This window comes from Scophthalmus maximus, chromosome 7 (assembly GCF_022379125.1).
Source record: "Scophthalmus maximus strain ysfricsl-2021 chromosome 7, ASM2237912v1, whole genome shotgun sequence".
Taxonomy (NCBI): Eukaryota; Metazoa; Chordata; class Actinopteri; order Pleuronectiformes; family Scophthalmidae; genus Scophthalmus; species Scophthalmus maximus.
In genome coordinates this window covers 13,693,235-13,709,024 of record NC_061521.1, presented here as the reverse complement: position 1 = coordinate 13,709,024, position 15,790 = coordinate 13,693,235, and the positions used below count along the sequence as shown (strand labels likewise).

The 15,790-nt window shown below is 42.1% G+C and overlaps 1 long non-coding RNA gene across 3 annotated transcripts in view; it reads left to right on the top strand.

Annotated features, from left to right (window-relative positions):
• The window catches only part of LOC124850116, a 24,601-nt gene extending 8,811 nt beyond the window's left edge, over positions 1-15,790 (top strand). The window contains exons 3-4 of one of the 3 annotated variants that reach the window (XR_007030979.1): positions 4,953-5,109; positions 14,886-15,790. This is a non-coding gene — a long non-coding RNA (uncharacterized LOC124850116). Of the gene's footprint in view, positions 1-4,952 lie in introns of all 3 variants that reach the window. The other 2 variants (XR_007030978.1, XR_007030977.1) reach the window with 2 other exon arrangements.

Here is a 15,790-nt window from a genome sequence, read left to right as displayed (position 1 = left end):
TTTGTCTGTAGAATCCCAAAATTTAAATGAAAACGTGGTGGGATTCCTCAGGTCTAGAGTCAGGAGGAATTGTCGGTATAGCATATCACGGTTTCCCTTATAATAACAGCTACATACTGTACTGATTGGCAAAAAATAGTGCATACAAATAAATAAAATTTACATGTGACTGCTTTCAACTGAACACTAGTGTTTACAGGTAATTGAATATTACCATGAAGTAACTCACCAACTGACCTAATCCTAGCGGAATGGAGCCGTCATTCATGTCATTGGTTACACCTCTGTGTTTTAGTAACGTAAAAACAAACAAATATATGAAAACTAGGTCATTTCTGTCTGTTTCTTGGTATGTATTGATTGCCTTGTTTGTGTGTTAACATTTGCTCTTTGTCAAGGTCAATCCATTGCAGAAAATAGATTTTTAAGATTATCAGTGGTTTCTGACTGATAAAATATTGAAAATTAAAACAAGGCAGTGTCCATGTGTCCACCAAGAATAATATCAACTTCTCCACCCTGTCTCTGGCTTTCAGCATCAAGTCCATTTGCTCCTATTGGAAATGTAAATATTGATAAATTGTTCTTTAATATATGGTTGATTATTTATTGATTTTTGCATCAATGGTGGTCTATGGCACAGAGAAATAAGCCGTCATACACATGTAGATTTAAATTATTTTTGCCTTTATTATTGATAAAAGTACAAACGCTGAATATCACCAGAGCTAAACTCTAATAAATGTAATTGCTTGTTACTGATGCTAATTAAAGTAAATGTATATAACAATAATGAATACACTGATTAAGCTTCATCAGTGATTTACCAGTTGACTTTACAACACTGAAAAAAACATTGTGACTGTGACTGAACAGTTGAATATGCAATCTTGCCAAATCATTTCAACCGGAGCAGGAGGTTTTGCCTGAATATGTTGATGACTAAAAGCTGATGGGATCTTTTTGGGAGCCGTCTCATGATGAGTTGGTTTTCATCATGACTGTTAAAGTTTCCGTGCCTGGAAACCGCAGGTTGTGCGGGGGAATGTTGATTCATATGCAGCTGGAGAAGACCTCGCTGCTGAAGATGAATGCTACTTCATTGTCCTGAACTAATTATTCCAGTGACAAGTGTGACATCGTCCCCCATCTTGGAACAGAGCTTTGAGCAGTATTGAGTGGCTCAAGGTCGCCATCGGATGAGACTTTAAATTGGCTTGAAACGCCACAATGAAAAGCTGCTGCTGTACATGCAGCAGTGTGAAATTACCTGTTGCTTAGGAACCAGTGTGACTTGATGCATGAGAGGAGACTTTGCCAAGGTCTTTGAACACAACAGTTGGTGGGATTGCTGCAAACCAACCAAACTAATTTGACTCAATTCACTGCCTGCCTGCATACATACATACATACTGTACATACATACATACATACTGTACATACATACATACATACTGTACATACATACATACATACTGTACAGACATACTGTACATACATACATACTGTACAGACATACACTTTACCACCTTCATCCGCATTTCCAACTCATATCCAACATACAACTTCAACTGCTTCTTCTGCAAATTCAAGCCAACAGTTCAGTTTAGCTTCACCTTGTGCAGAAGCCAGAAATCTCGCCACAGTTTCTCCAGAGATTGCATTTTCTACTTTCTTTTCATTTGTTGTGATTAGACACTATGGACTCAAATTATGAAACAAACCAACCATTTAACCCATTTCTTATCCTGGTGAGGAGTTCTTTATTTTTTTTTAACTATTTTTACCAATACACTCTGACACGCATACTGTATATATTTTGAAATGGCCACAAAGAGCGGTTCACATTTCACAACTGATGTGTGGAAACATATTTTGAGTGAGGCGCTACACAATGCACATATTTTAAGATTACACAATCCTTCATGAATAACTTGAACAATGTGTAACATCTGGAAATTATCCATAAAAAAACATCCGGTGATATTGTTTTAATGTATTTTTCAAAACTAAAGGTTCTAAAATGTGTGTTTATTCACAAAATATACTTTATTGTCTATACTTAATTTTGTATTAATGGTATTTATTTTGGAAAGTCCACTGAAATCTCACTAAGTAGCACACTTAAAACACAAAATGATGTCTTCGATGTTGTTTTTGCAAAGAAGTAAAGATTTGATTCGTAGATAATGGGAACTGTATTAAGCAGGGTGAGACTTTAGTACGGGTCCTTCCATTATTGATGGTCAGGCTGCCATGGCAGTGTGGGAACTTATGCTATATTGTGTATATTGGCATTAGCATTTCTGCAATGATTGGCCTTTGAAGAAATGTATTACAGAGTCAAACAGTTGTAACTTGCCGATATAAAGTTTACCACAGAGGGCATGTGCAATGCTTTACTCCCAGTGAACATGGGTATTCCTCCATTGTATTTACTTTAAGGACCATAAGGTGCAACATCACATTATATGATGCATGATCAGCAGCAATATTCTACTATGATATTATCCAAGACATCTGAGACAAAGAGCCAGAACATAATGTAGACATATTGCTATACTGTGTGGGGGCGGGTTTACAGACACTGGCTTTTAAAAGCTAATCAATGTCTCATTGCACAGCCAAGAGAAATCTGTCCGTGATTAGTGAATACCAGTAAAGAGGTGTAAGGCCACGGACACCATCCCAGCCTCTCTCCCTGATTTGCACTCCCACTGTGAGGGAAAGCGCCGGTCAAATGAAGACGGCAGACGCTGTCGCCATCATCGGGGGCAGCATCAGAGGAGCAGCACTTCAAATGGAATGTGAGGTTTCCAAGGCATAGAGTCATAAATTTTTCATCTGCAGCCGGCTTTGAGGCAGGAGAGAGGGGGCAGGCCAGCAGGGCTCCGATTGAAAGCTTCTCACAACAAACCAGGGCTCTCAGAGACAAAAGGTAGACGGGGGAAGGGCACTCGAAATGAGAAACAACATAAAATCCTTTGTTTGCATTAGATGAACAGGGCGCTGCAAACAAGTCAATGTTCAGTTGCCGAGAAGCCGCCAGCAGGAGTGGCAAATATCTCGACAATCAATCAAAAAAGATAATGGCGGAGCAACAATTGTGAACACCGTGAGCCTCAAAATACAGCACGCCTGAAGAGATTTATCAATTTAAAATTGCGATTTGCTTCTGTGTCTATGGACTATAGACTGTAACACTGAAGTAAACAGGGAAAAATTTAAGACCAAACTTAATGTCATTTAGTAAGTAAACATTGTATTTCACTGATTCAGTTCAGACTGACAGCCAACAATGACACTTTGATTTTGAAATGCTCATTTCATTTATGTAGACAGGTTCTTAAAGCCTAAAATGAGACATTTCTAAATCAATACAGAAGCAAGGGCTAACCAGGCTGCTGTTTATTTTTAGCACAGTCCTTTGTCGGTAGCCTGTAAAAAAATTTGCGTGCTCTAAATATTGAATGGGCACTTTGAAGACCCTGCTGTTCAAAGATGGCTTACCATCTCCTCCACAGTTCAGGAATAATGATATCACCCAGCGAAACTTCACCAAAAAAACATCCTGTGCCTTTGTGGCATGTGTTACAGATGGCCCTTTATCTGTGAGGTGAATCAGAAATATGAACCTGCGCTGTGGTAAGAGCATCCCCTGCCAGAAGAAGAGCGGCCCCTCATCCCGTGAGCAGACGATGGAGCGCTGCAGAACGGCTGCAAATTTAATGACTGATTTTTCCCGGAACCGCCGAATCCTCTGGGTGCAGTGTCTGTCTGGATGCTAATGCAGCCTGACATCTCCATCCTTGTTTAAACAACCCATGTTATCCTGGATGGGGAATAAAGCAAATGGCAAATTACCTGTAAAGGCAACTTTTAATACAAATATCTATCTGAGCACTACTGCTCTACTTTTTCAGTGCACTCAGATCGCGGCCTGATCTGATTTGATCCTGATCCAGATGAATAACCCTCATTGCCTCTTTGGACCACATCTGTTTGCAGATATAACATATATTTCATGGGATGAAAGCAGACTGAATTATGACTGATGTCTTTTTCGATGCTGACCTATAGGCAGATGACTTCCCCTGTGTATGGAATAGAGTAGAGGACATTTGGCTTCATTCCAGTACATTTATTATTTGATAAAGTTTATTTAGTAGAATAATATTATGTAAGAAAGGTGTGAGGTTCTTTGTTTCCCCCTCTCTCAATCTTTGTCGTACGTGGAGGAAAAAAATTGCACAACCTAATCAAATGATTGTGACCGTGGTAATATTTTTCCACAGTGCAAATTCATCATTTGTTCGAGAGATTAGGGGCAGCGTGGTGTCACAAGGGCAGTCAGGCCTTGAGCTGTACTCCTGGAAGCAGCTGGCACGTTTCTTACGTTCTCCCTAAGAGGGATTAGGCCTCTGGAGGGAGAGGGAGCGGGAGCATACTTGATTGGGCTGTTCATGTGATTAGCCCGGCATTGTGAGTTACAGTCCCGATTTTCTGTGGATGTGTGTTTTATAACATCTTGCGAAAGACAACAGTGTAATTTCTGCTTAAGAGACGGCTTCTCTCTCTGCCTGTCTGCTGAGGGAGAGAGAGATCAATACTGAAGAAATGTTTTATTAGATTTGATTTGTTTATTAAATCATTCCATAACTAGAGAGATTAAGTGTCGGTATTGCTTTTACATAAACTAGACGTTTGGGGAAGGATGCATTGTATAACATTACATTTGATTTGCTTTCCAGAACGAAGTGCTGTGTTTATCAAATTAAAATGAGGTGAATGAATGTTTGAAAAAACACTAAGAAATGAATCTCAGTAGTGTCATTCACTCCCTGGGGAGAGATTTCTTCAGGCCTCAGAGCAAAAGAGCAACAAAACAAATCCCTGAGCGAGTAATTTCCTTGTCTTGTTTCATGTGTTTGCGTCTCTGCATTTACCGGCAGAGTGGAGCGGAGGAGTCCGGTGGGCGGAGGAGTCAGGAGGTGACCCGTTGCATCCATCAGCCCACACGCAGGCCCCTCCCTGGAGGAAGGCTCTCCACTGAGCTGCAGGAGCCGCAGCCAAAGAGCGTAACGCCACCAAATAGGATGAAGTTATTGGGTAATGTTGTGTGGGCTTCTCATTGCATATGTCAGTAAAGAGCTAAGTGCAAAGTGCAAGGAATAACAGTATATGATCCGTCTGGGGCAAAGCTTTACCGGTTTGTTGTTTCATTTTATGAGGAAAGTGATGTGGAATGATTTTTGATAAGCTCCTTCTCGGTTTGAAGTATTAGTAGGCAACAGACTTTCCTGCCCCTAGTGGTTCCAGGTGGTATTATTGTCTGGTCACTGTCGTAAAGACGCTGCAGTAGCAAGACGCCAGTAAGGATGCCCGTATTTTTTCTCAGAGCTCCTGAGAAATTTTGTCGTCACCACTTTGGAGATAATGAGGAGAACAAAGAACTATTTACACCAAAGCTCCTACTTCGTTTTCTGCCTCCTAGCGTTAATTAGCGGCAGCATTAGCATCATGGCTAACTCAATGCCAGCAGCCTGGCTACTGTCCAAAGCAGAAACGCCCCTGTAAAAATCCCAATTTGAACAAATAACCTTGAGTTAAACGTCTGGTAGTATTAATAAGTAGGCCTGTTGTGTTACCTGCTGATCTGAAAAGGAGGCAAACTGCATGTCATATTTGAAGCCTCTCAAGTCCTGGAGTTCTCTCCCCGGAGTGAATGCCTATTGTTATTTTTCTCTTGTGAAGTTGAGTTGTTTTTGTCATCTTGACTGTTCCACATATGCCCATTCCATCACTGGGGATAGATACCGGGAGAACGCTATCCTCTTCCTTGTTTTGCTTCCTCAATTGGTGACGCAGTTCCATTGTGCCAAATCAAGTCAGCTTTTCTTTTTTTTTTCTGAAGATAAAAGTAAATCTTTAAATGATATAATATCAAGTTAGATTCAAATCACATCTGGTGAACATGTACAGGGGCTATTTGTGGTGCGTAGGAGCTGGTTAGCTCATGCGCTTTAGGCATTAGGTCTTTATTTAATCTTTCTCATGCTGTACTTCTATGAGTTGACTCCAAGTGAAATACATATTTCTGTCAAGGTTTAATTTAGCAATTTTCTCTTCGGACTATTCACAAAGCACTCAGGAAATCTCGGATGTTTTCATAAAATCCCATTACTGCATTAGCCGATACTGCCAACTTTCCAAGTACTGACTGAACTCCAGCATCAATAGGAAGAAAAACGTATTGATCTGCATGTGTCTCTGAAGTCACCCTGCCACTGAAGATGAGCTTTCATTTTGGGGGTAAAAAAATGGGGCTTATGCTTCTGACGAGCTCTTGCACTTGTCTGGCCGCTGTGAATGTTAATGCAACATATTTCCCTATGTGGCTCATACTTAATACTGGAGGCACAATGTATGTCTGTATGAAATTGCTTTGCCTCGATCGGCTCACCGGGCCGGGGAAAGACTTCAGTGTTGATGATAATTGTCGAGCGTGGTACCGCTCGTTCACGGAGCATGGTTTCTGCCTGTTAAGTGACAGAATAATTACACACGAGCCTAAATAGCACTCAGAATAAATGTGGGGAGTGATAGCAGTGGATGTGGAAGGAATACTGATGGTTCAACAGAGGTAATGCAATGATTCTAAAGCCTACTCCCTTTGTTTGAGCCCCTGCTTTATTTGCCTACGGCTGCCTCCTCCTCTTTGCGGCGAAGCGAGCTCATTGGAGGAAAGTCGCAGGTTGACGTTCACTGTAGGTCCGCGGCATAAAGGATTCTATCTGTTGCTAAGGTACTTCGAATGGTTGGTTGACCATCTTCACGTGGAGAAACGCGAGGAGACGGTTTAGAATGACGACGGCTCGAGTGTGAAATCTCAGGATTACTCAGTTTCCCCTCAGTGAGTCAGACAGTCTGCACGATCACTGGCTGTCTGGGGTGTTGGTGGCTTCAGGCAACGTTTGTTATTGAGATTTGACCCGCACTGTGGTGGACTTCTTTACATTGAACAGCTTTCAAATCCTCTGCCAAGAGAAATCTGGCACAGACTCTCGGTGTCTGCAAATAGACCCTTTTTATAAATGGAGTTGGAAATAAGGTCAGGTTCACCCTCAGTTCAGAGCTCAAATGGAGGGAAAGCTATTTCAGCGGTGCAGCCTGAGCGGAGGATTCAGAGGAGCGTTCTTTAAACCCAGCTATCTCTGCGTGTGTTCATCTAGTTACTATGTTTTCAATTGAGTTTTGCCTCTGAATTTGTAGTTAATGGGAATATTTCTAATTTTTCTCAATTTTTCTTTTATTTCTAAATTCATATGATATAAAATAATAAACTAGTGTGTGATCTGTAATTTATTGAAGGTCCCACTGCAGATTCATTCCTCTATTATCAGTATTATTTTATTTTATTTTGGCTGTGTGTCCTGCTAATATATGCAGCAGAAACAACATGAATAAATAAGGCCCAAAATCAGAATTAACCAGGATGCAGTAACAAATTCTTTGATAAAATGTTGAATATATGTGTCCACAGTGTTGGTACTTAGGGGCTGACAGTCAGAGCTTGTGGAAGCAGATGCTTCCTTTTTTGATATCAAATGACGTTAAAAGTTTGTCCTGTTTTGAAGGAAACTCAGTGTGAGGAAGCACCCGGAGTCAAACACCAGCCAACATGTTGTTACGTAGGCTGAGGGTGTACGAGTATAAATATGAAGCGCGGACTGAATGTATTTGAACCTGATCTGTCTCTGAGCTGTATGAAGAGCTAAGTTGGGATTAAAGATCCCACTGAAACTGCATTCTTGAGTCTCTCTTCTGAGGAGCTCCAACCACAATAAGCTTCAGCACCTTCCTGACTTAACAACCCTGCAGCATTTCCACTGCTGTCATTTGGAGCTGATCCAGGTGAGCTCACCTACTGTATCCACACAAAGACACACGCCAGAGTCTTTTCCTAGATAACAAACTGGTGCAGCGATACATGTTCACTACATGCTGCTGCACTCCACCGTAGGCGACAATGTCACCACCTCTCGGCGCCTCCTACCTGTCAGCCGATTGGCATGACAGGCCGTTATGCTCCATCCATGTTTTTTTCCTCTCCTTCAGTTGAACTAAAATGAGCTCTGTCAAACGCCGTCAGCACTCGTCTCACACAACCTCTCCGCTACACGACCCACCTCTCGATACTCGAGTTTAAATTTAGTTTCACCTCAGACCACACGCCGTCATTCCGTCGGACTGTGGCAGGGAGATGAGAGCCGTTGGCCGCGTCTGTGATTCCGGGGGAGCTCATCATCCCGGCTATGTGGAGCAGCGTGAGTCTGGGCTGCCTGGGACTGTTGGTATTGAGCAGGGAGGAGTGCCCCGGGCACAATCCATCAAAAAAAGGAGCTGTTTGCACTGTGGGAATAGACATGAATAATCCATGCTTTCTTTACCCTTTCCTGTGCAACTGTATGCGTAGCCCATCACATTCTCTGTTGCCTTTTCTTCCAATATCAAACCTCTGCATTTGTATTTACTTCATTTTAGAATAACATTGTTTCTTTTTTTTTTTTTCTTTAAATAAAAGCTTTTGAGATATAATGTATGATCGGCATCAGTATGACATTAAAATAATTGGCATCAGAAATACTATCACTGAAATACCCCCCCCCCATTTTATTTTTATTAAAACAACTTACATTTTCTCATTTATTCTAACCATAATAACTTGTGCTACTGTAAGTCAGGGCAAACAATCAACAGAGTAAACCACAATCATTTTTGTGTTATTTTATTCAAGTTCCTTTCACTGTTTTATGTGGGCAGAACTTGTTTTGCTCCATCTTGTTAGACAATTCACAGACTATCACTGTGACGCACACGCAAAGCAGACATCATGCTCAGCGTCAACAAAAAAAAAACATCCTGTCGCCACTTTACTTTGCCCTCCACAGGTTTGGACCATTCTTCTCTGCCTCCAGCAGTAGTTGTGAGTAACTCAGCGATGCCTTTAATTATCATTTTATCTCCAAATCAAGGTCTGTGTGCTAATAATGTGCCTGACTCTTCTTCATCTGGTCTTGGGACTGAACTTCAGGGTCAGTTAAAGCAGGGACTTCAAGGACTAGTGGAATAGTTTCAGGCTAAATCCGCTTGAAGCTGATAAGAAAAAGGTGTGTAAGGAAGAAAAAAACAGATTTTATGGATGTATCAGGCTTTGGGGCCTTTCTAGTTTGCAGGTTTTTTATGATGGTCATAAACATTGATTTGTGCTTTGTTAATAATGGAGGACCCTCTTGAGAGCTCTGAGCAATAATCACTGTTTGTGAAGTCATGTGATTCTTGACTTTTTTTTGTTATTATCATTTTCCCAAGACAGATGCTCTAGCCACAATAAACACTAACACTATTTCTTGCCAGGTGAATTATGCAGTGAATGGTGCAGCTGAGGATATTTCATTCTACAGTAATGGATAATATAGTAGTTTAATGGACTACTGCCCCACAGTGGCAGTAATGTTGCTGTGGCCAAGTGCCACATTGTTCCTGTGAGCTTCCTTTTACCACCCTGAGGTCTCTTGTGATCAGGAACGTCCACGTCGCTCCTCAGCAGCAACACCTCCTCCTTCGCTTGGTTTGAGCCGAGCTCACTTTCCCCATTCAACCTGAAGTGGTTCCTTTTTTTTTTTTCAACGATCCCCACGTTTCCCTCAGTTTGGTTGATAAATAGATTAAATCCTGGTGGTGATAAATATCCAGCAAGACTCGAGGAGGGGTTTTCACGGGCTCTGAATTCAAGCAATTATAAAGTCTGCAAATCATTTTGCTTTAATTAGATCTTGGAAAATCTGATAAGATACCCAATCTCAGTTTTCCGTTTTCACAGCTCCCTGCCAGCAAGATGAAAAAGATTGTAATTCAATCAGCCAGAGAATTTGATATGAACTGGGTCTTTCCATTGATCGTCCGCCCGCCAGGTGGTATTGCATAGCACGGAGTTTAAATGTCTGCGTGTGATAGAGCATAACTTAAATTGACCAGAGAGAGAGATGTGCCATGTTTGCAGATTAGACAGTTTGAGGGATTTGTGGTGTGCATGCTGTCTGCCTCCCTCTTTCCTCTCCTGCTCAATAAATCAGTCTTGCTTTTGGGTGCGTCTGTGGAAAAGCCCAATGAGAAGCGCTCTACAGATGGACGCCTGCCCACCTCCTCCCGACCAGCACTCAGGCAGGTCAGTGAGAATAAATATTCCGCTCCTTTTATTCTGCCTCCATAAGCAGTAAAATCAATATGCTCTGGCTGTATTGTGCAGCTGGTAGACGAGGCGGGACGCTCTTGCAGAGAGGGCAAGTGCACACCAGCATGGGCACATCATGTAATGCACTAATGCACCTCAGGGCTCTGACATCAATTAAGAGAGACAATAGACAACTGGCCTATGCATCGCAGGCCAAAAACATTAATGTGTGACGTAAGTGTGGGTGTTTACCGGGTGAAAGGAAGTGTCATCACAGATTGGACCTCTGTTGAAATGACATTTTGTCTTAAATACTGTAGTTTTTTTTCCTAAATCATCTATTTAAAGGAACAGTTAGACATTTCTGGGAAATGTGCTTTCTTGCGGACAGTGAGACGAAAAGACCTTTAGACAGAGAGCGTCTCAGGGATGTTGGATGAAGGGATGCTGGTAGGGCTGGCAGGGACTGTGATTGTAGTTTCATTTCATTTTAGATCATTCATTGTATTTTCTGTAAATCTAATGAACAAATGTTTATACTACTTCCCTCGGATGGTCCTTTGGCCACGAAGAAGCAAATCCCTGCTGGCGTGAGCCTCTCCAGGCGAAGGAGTTTACAATCCCAGACAGGCACTTTGGAAATGGAAAATGAATCTGGTTTTACAACTGAATATGATCCATTGAGGGTGAGACTTCACAATTCAGGTACTTATAGCACAATGTATATTGCCACAGCTAGTCTACATACACTGGAAAAATGGAATATGCCTATTGACACGCACCAAAACTCTCAGCACCCCCCAACTCTAACTGAAAGTTGGGTGACAAATGTTATGACAGTTGTTTCACCACAGGCCAGAGTAAAAACTGGAATTTCCTGTGGTGTATTTCTGTGTCTTTTTAATATCTTGTGCAACATCAGTAATCCACTCTGAGATCAAATTGTCTTGAGGGGCCATACACGGGCTGGTGGCTGGAGGTTCTCCAACGATATATTAAACCAAATTAACTTGCCCCCTCAAACGTACAATACTTAAGAGTGGTATCAATCTTCTCATCCAGCTCTTAGCAAGAAAGTATATGAAAATATTTCCTTCTCACAGAGTCCTCTCAAAAGGAACATATTTCTTTTATTTGATTTTTTTGTAGACTATTCTGAACTATTTTTATGTTTCATGTTTAACATCACTCTCTGATATCTGATATCAATATAACAGATAACTATCATTTATGATCTGTGGCCTGTCTGGACACAGTTGGAGCTGCTTCCTCTCTGTCTCTCCCACACGGACTGGTTTTATAATAACAGTGAAGCTGTTGCCAAGGTGCAAATTCTGAGTCAATGTTTTATTTATTTGTTTGTGCAAATGGATCGCCTTGCTGAGTGTCAGAACCTTAATCTGTTGAAAGGATGGCGGTCGACACACACATCGTGTTTTCATTAATGCCTTTTGTGAGTGGGAGTAGCCATTTCAAATTCCTATTATTCTAGAAATGGGGGAGCAATTCTCTATTTCCATGGACGCCATGTTTCCTCCCCACAGTTAAATGTAAATGGTGTATTTTGGATAGCAACAACTTATCGTGTTTATTTGTTGTATTTTCATGTATTGAAATGATTTTGATTGTACATTTCGTAATTGTGAGTTATAAGGTTTTTAATGATATTGATGTCGTGTAAGAATATTTTTGTTTATGTGTCGTTTGGGTTTAAAGGATGTCATGATGCTTTCCACCCCACAAGCAGTGAGACTGACTGTGGCCATTATATATTTCCCACGATTCTGCTTCCACCTGCCACTCATCACTGCACAGGGCTGCCTTCAGGTATCCTTGCCATGTTCTCTTTGGTCCGTTTTAATTGGGTTTCCCCCTGAAGTATTTCCAGAAAGACGGGGGGATGATGTATCCAAAAGCCCCCAGATCAAATGAAAAAGCTCTGCATTTCTCTTGTTGGCTGTCACTGGGCGAGGATGGGCACGGTATGGCTGACGTCCCAGAGTCACGGCGGGGAGCTGGAGTCTGGAGAACCGGCATGCCTTCCTCTCCTCTCTCAGAGAGCTCTGTTTGTCGCTCGCCATCTCCGTCTGTCACACCGCGGAGAGCCGGGGCCACACATTTCTCCTCTCATGCATCTTTCCACCCTGGCCATCGCGGCACAGCCCTCCCTCACATACTCAACACCTCAAAGGGGAAACATGTCATCCCTCTCTCCTCACATAGTGCTAAAAAGGCCCCGCTCCCCCCGGGGACCTCTACTCTTCCTCTGCCGATCGATCTGCTGAGCCCTCGCCTCAATCATCCACCTATCTATCCGTCTTCCTGTCTTTAAGCGCTGCCATTTGTCTCCAGCCTTTACTATACACGTCTGTACACTCACTGAGGATATCTCAATAGCTTTTGTTAGTGATCAATAATTCTCTTTTTAGAATAGAAATAATGAATATTAGAGTTTTTATTAGAGCTGGACATCCTGCACTCCTGTATGAACTCATCACAGTGAGTTGAATAGCTAACACTGATGTTAAGGTGTCACTTTGTAATGTACTCCCTGTTTGGATTTTGCTCAGTCTTGCAGTTCTCTTCCTGCTCTCCCGTAGATTGCTTTTCCTACGCGTTCCACCCCCATATTGATTGTTCCAGTGCACTAATTATTCTGCTTGGCCATGGATGTCTCTGTGAACTGCCTTTGATCGACATGTCGGAATGCCTGGAATCACTGAAAATAGGAGAGGAAACAGTTTTGGTTACAGAATTAAGAGCACGTTGGGTTCTGACTTCTGATATTTGTAAAACAAGTGTGACGCCTTCTCAAATGACTAGCCAGACTGTCTGCAGTCACTTCCTGTGCCATAGTATGAGCTCTTGACTTGGCTGATCAGCACATTGTGTGCGTGTGTGTGTGTGTGTGTGCGTGCGTTCGTGCGTTCCTGCGTGTGCGTGTGTGCGCATGTGGGTATTTGTGAGCGCTGCATTCATATATGCATCAGTGCCTATGTTATTATCCTGAATGTGTTTGTGTGTATGTGTGCATGTGAATGTGGGCATAATCTCAGGTCAGTACATCCTGCTCTGCCACCATCTGTGCTCAGGCAGGCAACAGGCCACTTCATACACACTCAGCAGCTCCATACAGACACTTAGGTCTATTTTTGTTTTTTTGTTTTGCTTGTTTAGAATATGAAAATGTCTGGTTCTATATAACAAATATTTCCTACAGTGGGACGGCTAGTCTCAATGATTGCTGATTTAATTTAAAGATGATCTAGTGAAAACCAGGGAATTATAATAGTACGTTTGAGGCTGAGATGTATTTATGAATTCCATTATGGTATTTGAAATTAACTATATGATTTAGTTTTCCAGTTTACCTCCTTGTTGTTGTTGGTTGTGCTTAGCTTCTGTTTTAGTTGTGTGCATTCTGTATTTGCATCATGTTGGTGCAGAAATAGAAAAAGCAGTGCAACACCAAATTATTTTCAACATTATAACTGGAGCTAAATGCTAAATGTTTAGATAGATAGATAGATAAACAGATTAAACTTACATTATTTCAATGGTAGTTGTTTAGTATTAACTTTCAAACTATGAATGAATAACAATAATATATCAAGAATCATATGAATAAAGTCATTAGATGGCAGCCAATGTTGATGCCCCAGCGGGTCTGTTAACGCACGGGAATCCTTGATATTAGATTGAATTATGCATGTGTTGGTATTACATTACAATTTCAGATACATGCTAACACTGAATTTATTCCCATGATTAGAATTTCAGATCCATCCGTAACTGCCAGGCATAATGGCGGTAGATTGGGAATCAATACAGAGCCCTGGAACGAGTGTCACTGGTGACCTTTGTGTGCGCTCAGAGGAGCCTCAGCCAGTGACATTTTAGGCTCAAAGGTCCCCGTGGATTAGCACTCATTGGACGGTGTGTAAATGACACTCGTGGCAATCTCTGTGTGTCTCTAAACGCTGGTCATTCTGGCAGAACATATAGGAGCCGTCTGCGGTTCAGCAGAAGCTGCACCTATATGCAGGGTTGCATGAAGCCAGGAAACACTGCAAAAGGGGGTTACAGACGGGTTACTGAAAGATGCAGACATCGCAGGGATTAATAATTCAGTCGTTCAGCAAAGTATGCAGACCAGTGTTGCAAGGCCTAATGAGCGGAAACATCTGTCTGCCTGGGGCATGTTGTGACCCCTCTCCAGCCTAGTCCATTGGACTCCCTTTGCCCAACACACCACCTCCCTGACTCCTTTACACTCACACATACCACACCGCCCTCTGTTTGGCACTGCCTCCTCTCCTCACCTGCAGGCACCCTCTTCCTTTGCACACCCTGGCTTCAGGACCATCTGCCAGCTCCCCTCGGGGCACCAGCCAGGTGCTGGGCACGCCGTCACCCCAGCTATGCCACAACAGCACTGCCTGCTGGGATCAGCCTCGCTGTGCCAACTGTTGATCGTCATGTCCTCTCAGTCCCGCCCAGACACCCTCTTACTAATCCAGGGACAAGCTGTGCTTAATAAAGACTGGATTCAGAGTGTGTCTCAAATTTTTGATGAATGTAGATGATTTCCTGAGTCCACGTTTAGTCTTTGTTGTACGATGCCCTGCTCCTCCCCCTGTGTCTGCTGCAGGTCTCCCGTGGTTGTTCCCCTCGAGACGCAGCCTGTGTGCAACCACAACGTCGGTTTCTGGAACAACATTGTGCTGCCATGTTTACCGGAGCTGCCGCTCTGACGTTGGCACAGCCAGTAATCACTGGTAATGATGAGGACAAAGTCAAACATGTACAAGGAGAAAATGTGAATGTGAATGTCTATATCTATATTTATTTTGAACGTACCCCGAATCCTTCCAGCAGAGCTGAGTGTTGCTCTGTTAGTTATTCACATGGTTCCTCCACAGGAGCCGCACAGGAAGCTGATATCAGAAACGGGGCAGAAGGCGATGAAGGTGGAAAAGTTTCCCCTCAGGGTGAGTGAGGAGCTTAATTGCTTATGCTCAACTTGTAATACTTTTTCACAGATATATTGCATTTTCAGTATAGGTGCAGGAAGTGATGTTTTACAAGGTTTTAAATGTATTACCACAAGAACAGACATTCTTTGTGTTTCCTTTATTGTTACTGTACATTCAGAGGTGTGGGTTGTTGATTTTCTCCATGGACACTTCAGCACTGTCGGCAGAGATTACATTTATCATATATTTTCTATCAGAATTGATAGTGAGTCACAATGCTGAAACAGATTTATGCACGTTGCAGTTTTTGTGGCTTCTCACAATTTGAGTCATTTTAACAAACTATAGATCTAAACTAACATCTTCAGCAAAGACTTGTATCATTATAGAAACATGGTCACTGAGTTACACTGGATTTAATTCCCTCAATTTTCCTACCTTACCTCAGGATCCACAGTCACTCCCTAAACTTGTATTCAATTAAAAAGCTATGAAACACATTTTATTTTGAAAATACTCAACTATATCAGAAAATATGAATGCCTACTTTATCATAGGGCAGTTTTCATAGCATCCCCCC